The sequence below is a fragment of the Rhamphochromis longiceps genome, linkage group LG15 (genome assembly GCF_057381845.1).
Source record: "Rhamphochromis longiceps isolate RC_006_pf linkage group LG15, R_longiceps_female_GT1.1, whole genome shotgun sequence".
NCBI lineage: Eukaryota > Metazoa > Chordata > Actinopteri > Cichliformes > Cichlidae > Rhamphochromis > Rhamphochromis longiceps.
Window position 1 is genome coordinate 25,189,448 of NC_140571.1, and position 16,559 is coordinate 25,206,006.

The window sequence follows — 16,559 nt, forward strand, 5'->3', positions numbered from 1 at the left end:
TCTCTCAGAAACAGTTCATAACTTCCCTTCAACTCATTCATGTCACCTAAAAGGTAAACCTGTTTCTCCATCACCTGTTCAGCTCTGATGGTTCAGTAAGGACATCTCCTGGTTTCATCTTCATGTTTCCCTCTCACCACATATCTAAACAGACATCATGACCAGCAGCTTTACAGCTGTGGCTCCAGCAAACATCAGCTGATACTAGAAATTAATATTAAATACATTCTAACAACAGCCGATCAAGCTTAAACGTGCTGCTGTTGTTTAGCGCAACATCTGCTGGTTTCCTCTTTCTGGCGCAAAGTGGGCGATAAACAAGAGAGAAAAGCCGATCAGCTGATCATTGATCAGTTTCATGATTGAAGTAGCAACAGGAGAGGGAGGGGGAGAGAATGAGAGAAGAGGCAGCTGTGCAGCGTAAAGACAGAATAAATCCAGCTTTGTGTCTTTTTTCCATTCTAGCTAAAGTCCGGGACAAACTGCGTCTCTTCTCAGCTCAATACGAAACGTGTAATATTTTCTCTGAATGAGGGACCATTCCATTTTTTTAAGGAGCCGTTGGCAACTCTACTAACCTTATGAATAAAATAAAGTTCACTATCAGTAACATCATAGCACCACCCAGCTGTATAAAAACTCCGTCAAACTGGCTAGAACGCAGTATGAGTTATTGCAACTGACAGTAAAAAGTCAGCAACATGAAAATAAACTCCACCTAAACTTGGTTTATATCTGACCCAGAGAGACTGCAGGTCATAACTTCTTACCTGAAGTTCAGTTCACCTGACACTCGGACTGGTGGCTGCTTCGGGTCTCTCCTCCTGCCTCCCCTTCCCTCATCCACCTGTTGCCTCTGTGGAAGCCCCGTCATAGCCACCACCAAACAACGGAGTTATTTCTACACATCGACCTGCATCTGGCCAATCCACCACCTCTCATTGTTCATGCCATTACAAAAAAAATAAAAAATAAGTCACTGGGGATATGCCCGGTATGCCCGATGGCCAGTCCAGCTATGTTAACCTGCAACCAAATCTGCAGCTCCATACAGCAATGTTACGACTTAGATTATATCTTATAACGCATAACTCTTATGTTAGCTGCCCTCAGTAGCATACTGTCTGAAATATTCCACAGCTGCAATAATTCTTTAAGTGTTATTTTTTTCCTTGGTATTCTAATTTCACCGAAGTTTACTAAACTCAACAAACTTGATATTACTTACCGGGACATTTATTCTGTCCTCATTTTCTTTCACCGAAAAATTGTTTCCTGCAGTGCCATCTTTGGCGCTTGGCTCTCCTACCTTTGCTAACGTGATGCGCATAGCGCAGAAGCGATGCTGCATTCACTTACACTCGGATATCTGAGCGTCACCGTGAAAACATAATCGGACATTTGATATTTGATTGAATTTTATTGTTTTGCCTTTGGGGTGGCACCTGGGGTGGCCAGTCTGGTTTGGGGGGTGGCCTGTGCCCCCCCAGGCCACCCCGCTGGACACGCCATTGAAAGGGACCAATGAGGATGTCAAAGAAGATAAATCCTGAATGCATTTTTACGTTTAGACCAATTTACTGGACCAGCTTCATCAGATGTTTGTTTGGGTTGGCACAGTCCTCTGAAAACCAGCAATGGTGGTTTACGCCTCGAGGTTTTTCAAAAGAAAATTTCTAACAAAATACAGAGAAAAAAATATTTTTACTACACCAAACAATCCGATTGATATTTTGTTTTAAAATGAGCAAAAGCAAAACTAAGTGTCTAATATATTTCTAGGTTACCGGAAAACCTTCATCATTCCAGCTCTACATGAGTATAATGGTACGATACGGCTTACTGCACATGTTTGTCACATGATTTCAGTCTGTTTCAGAGTCGTGACATCCTTGGTTGTATGAAATGGTTGATTCCCTTTCTTCAAATGTGTTGCATTAACTGCAAGTGGAAACGCACAAATATCCTCAGAGCACAGTCTTTGATGGTTTTGGGGTAATCTCTGTAACTATCAGTAATTTCTTACACTGTTGACATAAACTTTTTTTTAAAATCAAAATACAAACGGATGTTTGTAAAGTGTCAAACGACTTCTGTGTCATGTGGAGAAATAAATAATGAAAAAGGATGTTTCTCTTTGTGGTTGATTTCATTTACAGTTTTTTCTGATTGCTTAAGCACATTTATTGTAACTATTGGCTAACTTTGCAAAACTCTTCACACAAATAAGAAAACCTGTCACCTAATAATCAAAACATTGTAGTTCTCTTGCAAAAGCAAACACAGCCAGATTAACTCTTCACACCTTCGTAAAAATGGTGTTTCCGTATCAAACAGTACACACAAGCCATCATCTACTAAGCACACAATGCGCCAACTGCACACTGATGGTATGAATACAAAACACATCTGGCTTTTGCTTTCTCTGTGCACAAGGTAGGCTATGTCAGTTTGAGCTCATACTTCTGTCATAGATCCATAAGCATAGAGGGATCCAAACTTCAAGTACTGGTGTTTATTCAAACACATCAAAACAAACACAAGTGTTTATTTCCAAGTATAGGATTATTTGCAATCGCCATAATGACTATATGGGTTACTTGGTCTGCAGTGAACATGCTTCCTCTGCCCCCAGCATCTGGTCATCTAGCAATTCTGTAAAGTAACAATTTCAGTATTTGTACATCAATGGTATTGTTGTGTTTCTCATTGGCATATGGCAGTGCTACAAATCTTTGTGCGAAGTGACTGTACTAACCGATTCTCATTTCAAGATGTCCTTATGGTACTTGCTACAGTGTAGCGGCTCGTCTTTGGCCAGCTACCCTCAGGGTCATTCCACGGTTGATTACATGGTCCACTATTGTAGCTCTGATGTAATCAGCAATTCTATTTCTTACTCTTCTTACCCTTCCTATCCCCCCTCCTCATCCTCCTCTCCCTCCTCCTCGTCTTCCTCTTGCTCCTCCTTGTCCTTGTCGTCCTCTTCATCCTACTTCTTCACCTCCACGTCTTCTTCCTCGGCCTCCTCTACTTCTCACTCTTTCTGCTCCCTCCATTGTACTCCGCACACACAGCTTACCTGTATTATAGTGCTTAGGCTGATTGCAAAGTGAACTAATTATCTAAAAAAGTTTTGACATGTGAAAGTGTGCCAGACAGTTGGCAAAATAGTGTTAATGATAGCCATACATGTGTATACTTTGCTAGGAGTGCATTGATCATTTGGAAATTGAGTGTAAAGCAGTGAGTTGTGTTTACAGTTCTGCAAAAAGAGTGCTGTGCAGTGAATTGTAGCTACAGGTTTGCAAAGTGTGTGTTACAAAATTGCAAACTGAGTGCAAAGCAGTGTTTGTGCTCTTAGTTTTGCAAACTCAGTGAGTGGTTTTGCTATAAGTATCAATAGTTTTAGAGATTGTGCTATAAGAATCACAGTTAGGGTTTAAGCATTCAGAAAAAACTGTAATACCCACAAATTATTTCAGAATTTTTAGTAACATAATTTAATGTCTTGTTTGGATCTTGTCGTTGTAGTTACGGATGATTGGTTGTGAGCTCATCCTGACTCAGTACTGGCAAAGGTCATGTCTAAATTGGCCACTTGATTAAGAACAAGTTTCTCACTATGTAAATTATTTTAATACTTCAAAGCTCATTTAACAGCTCAAGGATCCACAAAGGTTTATATCTTCAGTATTGTAGTTAGACTAATGGAAATTGAAAAAAATGGCCATTGGTTTGTCAATGAGTTTTGCAACTAAACTGATTTCGCTTCAGGATGCATCTAAAATGCATTCAGGCTGGCTGTGTGGTGTCGTGGAAAAGTGGTACGTGCAAAAACCTTTTTTTGTCTGTCTTTGAGGGTGGGGGAAGACGCTTAATGTTTTTGTAAGTATGACTAATACTTACAAAAGTATTAGTATACTTTGACTTCTAAGGTATACACACACACACACACACACACACAAGAACAACAACATAGAAGAAGAAGAGGGGTATAGTTTACTACACGTCATAAAAACACAATCAATTATCTTCCAACTGCATCTTTCTGTTCTGACATTAGAGTCCTTGTTTGTTTACTGAACCGTACTTTGGAGTCATACTGTTGTGATACTGGAGAGGAAAGGGTAAGGTGTGAGAGACTAAACCCTCACACACAAAACTTCAAAAATCATGTGTCATTGTAGATAAACTGATCTACAATGTGTTAGTAAAGAGTGACTTGCACTGCAAATTTGTTAAACCATTGCTTAACGGGCCATTAAGCAATGGTTTAACAAATCTCCTTTAACATTCACAGTGACTAAACCAGCTGTCTTACCAGCTGTTATATTCTTTAAACTTAAAATAAACCCCTGAAATTAGAGTTTGGTGTTTTAAGTCACCTATTAAAAAACACGAGTGAACACTTCTTTCTCTCAGCAGCATTACTGAAGTGACACTTTGATGATGCTTCATATCACAGTCTTTATGATGGAAAAAAACATGCAGATGTCTGCACTGCCACTGTCATGAAAATGTCCAGAGCCAGGGTTCAAGCTTCCTCTTCAGTTATCATTGATCATTACAGTTTTTCTCGATTGCTTAAACACTATAACCAGGCCTCTAAACTAAAATTTCAAAACCGTAACGCTACTGTTCAAAAAGCTCACCCATTTCCCTGAACTATAAACACTATTCCCTGCTTTGACACATGACTCAAATTTGGTGAACTGTTACTGCAAAACTCTACACACAAATCCCTACATTTTACAGTGCTTACACCATGTAGTCATTTAGAAAGCACTAGCATGCAATAATGTTAACTTAAGTCAGCATAGCTTGAGCTCAATTAGCACACAATTAACCAGGTGGAAACACTAGGAGTCAAAATTTAGCACACACCAATCAGAACCTGCGATAGATAGATAAAAGGGCCAAAGTCAGCTCATTCAGGTTTGAAACAATGGATCCAAAGAGATGCAAAGGAAGAGGACGTGGTGGAGAAAGAGGACATGGTGAAAGAGGAGGACGTGGTGGAAGAGGAGGAGGAGGTGGTGAAGGAGGAGGACGTGGTGGAGGAGGTGGAGAACGACGGCGACAAGGAAGGGGAAGAGCAAGGGCAAGAAGACAGTCAGTCTCGGATGAAATTCGAGCCACTTTAGTTCACCATGTCCTTGTCCATGGGATGACTATGAGGGAGGCTGGGCAACGAGTACAACCAAATTTGAGTCGCTTCACTGTTGCCTCCATCATCAGAACCTTCAGGGAGGAAAACAGGTAGGTGTACTTGCAGTAAGACTGCTTTGTACAGTAACGTTTAAGTTACTGAACTTATGTGTCTTGAGTTTCAGTATGTTTCCATTATTTGCCTGTAAAATGAATGTGTGACAGTTACAGTAATGAGTGCTTCTATTTTTGTAGGACACAGAGACGACCACCTGGTGGAGGCAGGTTAAGGCTTTTGTCGGAGGAGCAAGAGAGGGAACTTGTAAACATGGTAATTGCAAATAATGTAATCCGCCTGCAAGAGATTCAAAGGAGAGTGATTGAGGATGATCATCTTTTTCGAGGCATAAATGCCATCAGCCTCTCCACAATTGACCGAAAGAATCAATTCCGGATGAAACAGGCATACCGAGTCCCTTTCAAACGAAACTCTGACAGAGTGAAAAACCAACGTGTGGAATATGTTCAGGTATGAGTTTTGATACTGTATAAAGTATTGTGTACCATCACAGCATGGCAGTTTATGCTGCCATTTCAGCACTCTTGAACTGTGGTTCAGGGTACCGATTGACTCTACTGTGTTATGTGTTTTGCAGAGAATCTTTGAGATTGAAGGACGGCCTGTTCCCCATGAAATAATCTTTGTGGATGAGGCAGGTTTTAACCTGACCAAAAGAAGGAAAAGGGGGAGGAACATAATTGGCCATCGGGCTATTGTAAATGTCCCTGGTCAGCGTGGGGGGAATGTCACTATGTGCGCAGCCATCAGCCAACGAGGGGTACTCCACCGCCATGGGGTACTAGGACCCTATAACACTATGCTTCTCCTTGCTTTTCTTGATGGTTTAAGACAACATATGTTCCAGCTGGACTACAGGGAACCAGCACAGCCAGAGCAGCCTCACTACGTTGTTGTGTGGGATAACGTCAGCTTCCATCGCGCTGCTCTGGTTCATGACTGGTTTACCAATAACCCAAGGTTTTCTAATATCTTTCTGCCTGCATACTCTCCCTTTCTAAACCCGATAGAGGAGTTATTTTCGGCATGGCGGTGGAAAGTGTATGGCCGAGAACCTTATGTCCGTGTTCACCTCCTTCAGGCCATGGAAGAGGCCTGCCTAGACATATCAGTAGATGCATGACAGGGGTGGATCAGGCATGCAAGAGGATTTTACCCCCGCTGCCTGGCTGGGGCCAATATAGCCTGTGATGTGGATGAGATTCTCTGGCCTGACCCAGACCAAAGACAAGATGCTGAGGTGGGATAATGTTTCTGGTGTGTGTTGTACTGTATAGTACATGAATGACAATGTGCCACTGTACATACATTGGTTGCGTCTTTTGTGTTTATCATGTGACAAGGGTTTTGAAGGGGAGAACCATAAGCAACCTATTTGTTTTGGAACTATTGTTTTGAATTAATTGTACCAGTGTGCAAAACTCTGTTGTAGTGTGTGTGTTTTTGAGGGCTTGTGTTTGATGTCTGAGGGCAAAGTTTGGTTTTTCAGCAGGAGTGAATAGTTTTGGGTGTAGAGCTTCATTTTGACCTGGAAATAGGATGTTTGGGAAATTGAGTGAGATGTTATGGATTTGTGTTTACTGTTGTGAGGATATGAGGCGTAGTTTCAAGAAATGTGTTTTAGCAATCGAGAAAAACTGTAATATGGAGGCCATAGAGCGTGCGCAGTGGGGACCGCGTGGCCCGGAAGTGCCACTTTTTCAGATGAGCGAACGCGCGTGCATCAGTGTGCATGTGTGCGTCCTCATACGTGCAAAAGGTGCCCTTTCTGGCCGTCACTGGTGGAGGTGTGGGGGGCATACCTCCCACCCCCAAAGGTGCCCCTTATATTCTTCTATTGTTAAAATATGTTATGAATACATAGAATAAAGACATTTTCCATCACAGTGTTATTGCTCATCAAGTCAAGCTGTAAAACCAAGAGGGTATTTAGAAGTTCTTTGAGAAAATTCTTATACGTATCAGAGCTTTTCTATTGGGATAACAGAGACTTACAGAACGTCAGGTGGTTTTCATGCTAGTTGTAATAGTGAGAAGAGATTAGTAGTATAACTTTGTAATAAAAAATAATATTAATAAAGAAATGGTTTACAAATATGAATGTTTATTTATGTGCAGAAATAAAATGGAAAACAGCAGACTTAAAAATTGCTCAAATTAAAATGTAACAAAAACAAAATTGAGAACTGAATGTGGAAGGAACTAAACAAAACTTAAAGAAGAAACCCGAATCACAAGATCCAACAAATGATCAGGGAAAGATAAAGGAGGACAGGACTTTATATACATCGAGGACTAGTTGAGGTTTAGGATAAACACAGATGAAGACAATATGGGCAGATTGAGAAATAACAGAATAAAAAGTAGGACTAATGCGAGACATGAAAGAAAAGTAAACTTCAAAGTAAAACAGGAAATAAAAAACTGAAGCTAAATTAAAGTGAACAGCAAGTGTAAGCAGGGTTTAAATTACATTTAACCTCCACATGTCTTCTGCTGGACAGGAACAACTTTTTGTTGTTAAGTTGCAAATATGTTAATAATGTACAAATGTTAGCAGAAATGTTTTTGTAAAATATAAATGTATAACTATATCTTTAATATCTATACCAGGCTTATGTGGGTACATTTAGATATTCACACTTCAATCAATCAATCAGAACTTTATTTGTCACATGCAAGTTGCCCTCCAGTGATCACATTCTGGAAACACACTGGTCTGATTTCATAAAGAAAATAAAGTTTCTATTTACATTTATTTATATAGTTTTAATGGAGGATATAAAGACGTGCTTCTGGATTTGAAACCAAATGTTTGTTATAATAATGGTATCTATCTAATAGTTTATGATAATTAGCACGTCGCTATCAATCTGTTGCATGCAAACACAAAATTAGTCTTTAACTTAAATGCGAGTCCTTTTTGTTAACTTGAACTATGTGACTGGGAAACTGAGAGTAGAGTAGAGGCTGCTGGGATCAGCAGTGGCTGCAGCAGAAGAGGAATGAGCCTTCACAGTGCTGTAGGTCACTGCATCACCTTCATCATCACCACGAACCTGGAAAAGTGACATAACACTGTGACCCTGAAGTGGATAAGCGGTTCGATGGAAGTAGTGGAAGGGCGCTTAGAGATCACATGCTTCTGTGTTCAATACATTATTTTTACTTTCAAAGAAATTGTGGATCAAATATGATGGATTCTTTGTTTGCCCATGCTCAGCCTCTCCACCAACGTCTATGAAGTTCTGTTTTGCAGTTAACAAGTCGCCCATCAAATGTTTTGTAGTTACTCACATGATTGCTGCAGGAGGACTCAGTTAACTATGCTCACATCAGCATAAACAATCCATAAAAACTCTGCATGGTGTAATAGCTGATGTATAGCCCTTGACCTTCAGAGAGGGTTGTGCTCTCTGTGAGCTCTCGTTACTGATGTTACTGAGTAAATAAATACATAAATATAAATATAGTAGATAAATAAATAATACACAAAGACAAAACCTTACCTGAACTTTACAGTTTTTTTTAATTGGTTTGGTACTATTTTCACAACTAAAGTGTGCATTTTCAAATCTCTCAGTACAAAACTCACATTTGATCACATTTGTAACACCACTAGTCATTCTTTCAAATCTGATGTCATGAGTTCATTGTATTTGCACATATTTTCATTCCACTTAATCATTGTTGCAGAACATATGATCATTGTGATATATACTGAGAACATTTGCTTTACTCACCCAAACAAAACAGTAAGATCTTTTTTCAACGTAGTACTTTTACCAATCATTTCATTCAGGAGCAAATAATACAAGGTAAGCGTTTCAAATTGTCCTTGGTGATGAATGAGTGTAACTGAACTGTAAAACTTTACACAGCAAGTATTACACTTATGTTCAGGCATAACAAAAAAAATAAAAAATAAAAAAAATAAAAAATATATTCATATATATATATATATACACATATACACACACACACACGAAAAAGGGAGAAAAAACAACAAGTCATTTACACAAGCACAATATATTTTTTATTTTATTTTTTATCACTTTTATACAATTAATCAAGCCGGTCATTAACATTGGGCCATAAGTTTTCATCAACATCCCAGTGGATGTCTTCGTTGTTCAGGCACCGTGGGAAAAATCTCCTGGCAAGACGAATCCAGGCTTGACATTGCTCAGCAGTTATATCACCACAAGCTCCACACATGGCTTGAAGAAGGGAGAAATGCTCATGGGGATGGCGATCATACACCTTCCACCACCATGTAGAGAAGAATTTCTCAATTGGGTTGAGGAAAGGGGAATATGGTGTGTTTGAAACCATTCCTGAACCAGCTGTGCATGGTGGAAGCTGACATTGTCCCACACAACAACATAGACGATGTCTTCTCCCTGACAGGCCTGCTCCAGTTCATTTAAAAAAAAAAAATCAGGTGTTCAGTGTTGTATGACCCTAGAACTGGTCTACAGCCTACCACACCATCTTCAGATATAGCTGCACACATGAGATGTTCCCCCCACGTTGTCCAGGGACGTGGATGGTAGCCCAATAAGGTTACGTCCTCTGTGTCTAGTTTTTGCTAGATTGAAAGCGGCCTCATCAACAAAAATATACTTGTGATGATTCACAGCAGCGTCCAGCTCCATCACCCTCTGTTACAGTAATTGCATGCCAGTTTAGTGTTGTACCTGAATATATTCTGAACGCAGTTGTTTCACCTGGACATTGTTCCTCTTAAAAGGAACTTACAAATGACCAGACAACAATTAGTCAAGTTGAAAATCCATGGACATAATGAATGATTCATTGATTAAACATTAAGATCGGTTGAATTACATGACAGAAAAATGTATTACAGTTTTTTCCGATTGCTTAAGCACATTTTTTGTAACTATTGGCTAATTTTGCAAAACTCTTCACACAAATAAGAAAACCTGTCACCTAATAATCAAACATTGTAGTTCTCTTGCAAAAGCAAACACAGCTAGATTAACTCTTCACACCTTCATAAAAATGGTGTTTCCGTATCAAACAGTACACACAAGCCATCATCTACTAAGCACACAATGCGCCAACTGCACACTGATGGTATGAATATAAAACACATCTGGCTTTTGCTTTCTCTGTGCACAAGGTAGGCTATGTCAGTTTGAGCTCATACTTCTGTCATAGATCCATAAGCATAGAGGGATCCAAACTTCAAGTACTGGTGTTTATTCAAACACATCAAAACAAACACAAGTGTTCATTTCCAAGTATAGGATTATTTGCAATCGCCATAATGACTATATGGGTTACTTGGTCTGCAGTGAACATGCTTCCTCTGCCCCCAGCATCTGGTCATCTAGCAATTCTGTAAAGTAACAATTTCCGTATTTTTACATCAATGGTATTGGTGTGTTTCTCATTGGCATATGGCAGTGCTACAAATCTTTGTGCGAAGTGACTGTACTAACCGATTCTCATTTCAAGATGTCCTTATGGTACTTGCTACAGTGTAGCGGCTCGAGTTAGGATGGACCCGTTGGCCAGCTACCCTCAGGGTCATTCCATAGTTGATTACATGGTCCACTATTGTAGCTCTACAATTCTATTTCTTACTCTTCCTACCCTTCCTCTCCCCCCCCCCCCCCCCCTCATCTTCCTCTCCCCCCTCCTCGTCTTCCTCTTGCTCCTCCTTGTCCTTGTTGTCCTCTTCATCCTACTTCTTCACCTCCACGTCCTCTTCCTCGGCCTCCTCTACTTCTCACTCTTTCTGCTCCCTCCATTGTACTCCGCACACACAGCTTACCTGTATTATAGTGCTTAGGCTGATTGCAAAGTGAACTAATTATCTAAGAAAGTTTTGACATGTGAAAGTGTGCCAGACAGTTGGCAAATTAGTGTTAATGATAGCCATACATGTGTATACTTTGCTAGGAGTGTGTTGGAAATTTGGTAATTGAGTGTTGTGCAGTGAATTGTGCCTACAGTTTTGCAAAGTGTGTGTTACAAAATTGCAAACTGAGTGCAAAGCAGTGTTTGTGCTTTTAGTTTTGCACACTCAGTGAGTGGTTTTGCTATAAGTCTGAATAGTTTTAGAGATTGTGCTACAGGAATCACAGTTAGGGTTTAAGCATTCAGAAAAAACTGTAAACTGAATGATAAGAGATGCAAATCAAAAATTTTATAGTGACAACATTATGAAAGGCAGTAACTGTGAACGAAACATTTATTTAGATGAAACACTTATTTTGTGTAGTGAAAATGATATTTTGTCATTATGTGTATTGTACTAACACAATTGAAAATATGCTGAAATGTTTGAAAAAGGTGCACTTTTGATGATCTGTTGTGATATAAGTACTAAGAGTTTTGAAAATGTACCAGTTGCTTGTGAAAACTGCGCCAAACCAATTAAAAAAACTGTATTCGTGGTTTTGGTGTAGCGTAGCGTAGGAAACTTCAGGATCTGCCTACGCAGTGAAGACGAGAAGATACATGGACAACAATGATGAGATGATGATGATGATGATGATGATTATTATTATTGTTGTTGTAGCTTATAATAGAAGGTGATCACATGTGGGGTATGAAATGCTTTTTGTTTCAGTCTTTGTGACAGTGGAACTGAATCAGCCTGTTAGAGAAAATGGCCAGATGTGGATGCCCAGATACTTGTACCTCCTCCACCACATCAACATACTCCATATATTTATTATCTTCCGCTTATCTTTACCAGGGTCACAGAGGAGCTGGAGCCTATCCCAGCTATCATAGGGCGAGAGGAGGGGTACAACCCAGAGAGGTCGCCAGTCTTTCGCAGGGGAAACAGAGACAAACAGAGACAAACAGACAATACAGTTTTTGCCCGTTGCTTGAACACTATAAACCCATGCTTAGACTAAAGTAACACAACGTGAAGCTGTTGTTACCATACCTCAAACACATGTACCCCTACCTTAAACAAAAGCGCTGCTTTGCACCCCAGTACCAATTATGCAACACACCTACTCCCTCATGCAACACACATGGTCCTGCATGCTACACTCTATTTCATACATAAGACACTTCGCTCACAAAATGAAATCTCAGGGTGCCATTCGGAAAACACATGTATCCAAAATACAAAACACATCGGGTAATTGCAACCACTCAAATACACACCTGAAGGCACCTACTTGCAAAACCGAACACCAATTAGCCAACTACAAAAAGCCCTCAGCGTAGCCATTCCAAGAACTTTGCAAGCATGGATGGAGGGAGAGCAAGAGGATATTTACCCCGGTGCCTAGCGGGAGAGGACATTGCTTGCGATGTTGATGAGGTCCTGTGGCCAGACCCCAACAGACGGCGGGATCCATGAGCCCACTTATGCACAATTGTCATGGTTTTTTGTGTTTACAGTATAGTGTTTTTTCTATTGCAGTACTATTGTGTTGTTGTTGTTTTATTTGCTGTACCTGTATTCATGGTACTGCAATGTACAGTATTGAGTAGGTCTATTTGCGTTTATGGTTGTTTGGAAATGTGTCTCCTGTAAATGTGCCTTCTGAATAAACAATGGGAATCAAGGACTGCAGTGTTTTATGTACAGCAGACTAGTGTGTTCCCCCTGATCTGTGAGTGTTTGCATATGGTGCAGGTATGTGTCATTTTGTCAACAGAGTTACATTTTGACAAAGGAATGTTAGGTTTTGACAGCAGAGTTTAGGTTTTGGGAGTAGAGTTCCAATTTGGCACAGATGTGAATGGTATATTTCCCAGTGTTGTGTCATGTGTACTTGTGTGTACAGTTTTGGCACAGCGAGCGGGGTTTTGCAAAATGTGTTCAAGCAGTGGGCAAAAACTGTAATATAAGTAAAATCACATCAAACATTTACTTAAATATTTCAAGTGTGAAAGTAGAATATTGTTTCTCATGTTTACATCAGATGAGAAACATGAAAAACTTTTGTGCTTTTACTTTTTCATTTATTCAGGTGACACAAAAACAACAAAGAATCCAGCCAGAAAAACTGAAATAAGCACAAAATCAGAAACAACCCCAACAATGAAGAGTCCTTCAAAAGCAGGACTGAAGATTAAGCTGGTTGCATAAATATCTGTTTATTTTAAATTTATTTGAGCTTTTGAAATGATATGCAAATGAAAACTCACTTTAACTTTGTATATAAATACTTTTAAATACAAATCATATCACAGAAATTTGCACATTTATTAATAAAATGCTGTTACATTTTTAAAAGAAAGGAATTTACACGGAACAGAAAACTGCAACCAAATAATTTTAATAATCACATTTTTTGTGTTTGACAGATTTTTTGTTTCTTTGAGGTTCATTGTTGTCTCTGTGGGATTAGCAGCGCTTTTAATAACTGCTGCAACAGTCAATATAAGGACAAGACATAAAGGTACATTTAAGATTGAATGATTTTGAATTTTAAAACAAAACTGAAATTGACTTTCTTCTCTCATTTTAGGGAACAAAACTCAGATGGATGAAACCACAGTAAGTACAAATCTCAATAATCCTAAGGTTGTTATTCTGATCTTGTTATTTGATATTGTCATTGACCCATAACTGTGGATGATGATGTAGAAGTGTCTTTGGATAATGGGATTAAATAAACATGAACCAGCTGTCCCTCTCTGAGGGAGTGTTAACAAAAACAAAACTGCCTTCACAGAGACAGTTTTCATCCAGATATAACTGGACTGTGTCTGTTTTCCAGGGACTGAGTTTAAACCCTGCAGAGACTCAGTCTGCTCCTCAAACCAGCTGGGACTCGGTGTGATCACACACTTCACCCAGAGTTTAGACTACTTGTCAAAGTGTGCTCTGTAAATACAAATGTGTGTGACTCACTGTGAGAGCAGACGAGAGATAAGAAAGTTGGACAATGCAAAAATGTGTTTTAGTGCAACTGCAATTTTGTATTTACAGCTCACTTGTTTCAAAATTCCATTTTTTGAATAAATTGTTTGGATGATTGATGTTTGTTTTTTTTAAATAGCCTCATATTTAAATTTGTTTATTGATCTGAAACTTTCACATATGAAAAACATACAAAAAAAGGAAATAAGGAAGAAGCCAAAGACTTTTTCACTCCACTGTAAATCAAGTAGTTGTAATCTTGAAGGAAGATTTCATGAATGCTGTTTCAGGGTGAAGAGAGTGTCCGTCATTATCACGAGTTTGAAGCTGGAAATCAAATGGATTATGTTGAAAGTTGTCAGTTTGTCGGCCCCGAAGGAAAAGACTATTTGTGGAGTAAGATGGATAAAGATGGAAATGTGCTAAACAGTGAAAAGAGTGTGTTGGGAAGATGGAACGAGTACTCTGAGGACCTGATGAATGTAAAAAATGAGAGAAAGAGGAGGATGAATGGTCAGTTAAAAGTGTCCAATGTTGGGGAAGTCCTGACGTGAAGGGAGCTTAGGAGCAGTTACAGCAAAGGCAGCATTAATCTGTTTATCAAACATTAGATTAGAGTAAAAAAAAAAAACACTCCTAGGTTCCTTGCAAAGGTTTTTATTATTATTATTATGAATTCCTAAAGGGCCAAAGTCACAGCGGTCACAGGGACCAAACACAATCACCTCTGTTTTCTGTTCATTTAGGTTAAGGAAGTTAAAAGCCATCCATGCCATCCTCAACATCCTCCAAACAATCTAGCAAACCCTTCAGACGACTCACAGATTCACGTTTCAGTGGCAGGTAAATCTGTGAGTTGTCTGCATAGCAATGGAATGAGATCCCATGTTTTTCAAAAAATTGAACCCATGGGGAGCATATAAATAGAAAAGAGAACTGGACCAAGATTGGACTCCTTGAGGACCCCACAAGAAAGTGAGGCTTCTGAGGACGATGTTTCCCCCAATCTAACAGAAAAACTTTGGTTGGACAGGTAAGATTTAAACCACTCCAAAGCAGTCCCTTTGATTCTGACACAGTGCTCAAGCCGAGCGATAAGAATCCCATCAAATGCAGCACTGAGGTCTAACAGTATTAAAATGGCAAAATCTCCCAAGTCAGAAAAGTTAAAAGGTCATTAAAAACTTTTACAAGAGCAGTTTCAGTGTTGTGGTGCGTTTTTAAAACCAGACTGAAATACTTCACTAATGCCATTTTTATCTAGAAAGGTCTGGAGCTGAAGAAGGACAACTTTCTTTAGGAATGTCTGGACTGACAACCAAACATATCAAGCTTCTGTGTTTGAGCCAGAGACTGCACTTGTGGGTGAACAATACAAACATTTTATATTTCTTATATCAGTAATGTAACTTGCAACAAAACGTTCTGGGAAGCTTAAACTTAGTTTCAGAATAATTAAATCTGAGACTTTGTTTTATTGAAAAGGTTAATAAAGTTTGAAATTGTATCAAAAATAAAACAAATTATTAAATAACACCGGCTACAATATTGGTAACATATGTGTGTTGTTCAACAGAACTTTTTCCCAGGCTTTTGTTTATATGCTCAGTCGAAAACCACTTTAACATAATTTTCAGCATAATTACTATTTTTTGTGACTATTCAGTACTTGAGTATAATTTATTGAATTATTTAGTAATAAATATGAAGTAAAAAGTTTTGATCACAAATGGGATTTTTCCAAAACTAAGCTTGCTTAATAGTTCTGAACTGTTACTGTAAAGTTTATAATAAAGTCATAATAACCTGATATTTAGAATCTCCATATATCATTTCCTTTATGCTTATATGTTGTCAAACAATGGCAGTAAGAAACATAGTGTTAAAATAGCTCTATATAGCATTATCTAATCTTGAGAAGAGGTCAAAGGTCAGTTATGGGGTCTTGCTATATGCTATGAGACAAACATAGCACAGTTGTAAGTATCATAGTTTCTAGGCTCTAAGGCTTTGTCAGTTTAATAGTGAGCTTTACAAGATTGATTTTCGTGCTAAAAGCTGGCACAGAACTAAGTTCGCTTATGACCACTAGAGCTGGAAACAACCTCAAGCAATCCTAAGGCTAATCAGCACGGCTAGCATTGTTAAATGTTGTCATTGCTAACATATAGCTGTTTAACAGCATAGTGAGTAGCGAGAACGCTAAGTTATTGTTAGCTTTTAAAAGAAAAATGTTGGCAACCGTAACCATGGCCTGCGGAGGGTATATAAATGCTGCACAAGGTTCCATTCGTCCCTTTACACTTGCTATTGGACTTGTTTTGACCTGCTCCAACCTCAGCCTGTGGAAAGTTAAGTTTTCGGAAAATATTTACTGAAAGCGGATTTGACTTGCTCGCCACAACAAGTACTTCATCTTTGGATTGTTTGTACTTGTTTTTCATACAGCAAAGCCTGAAG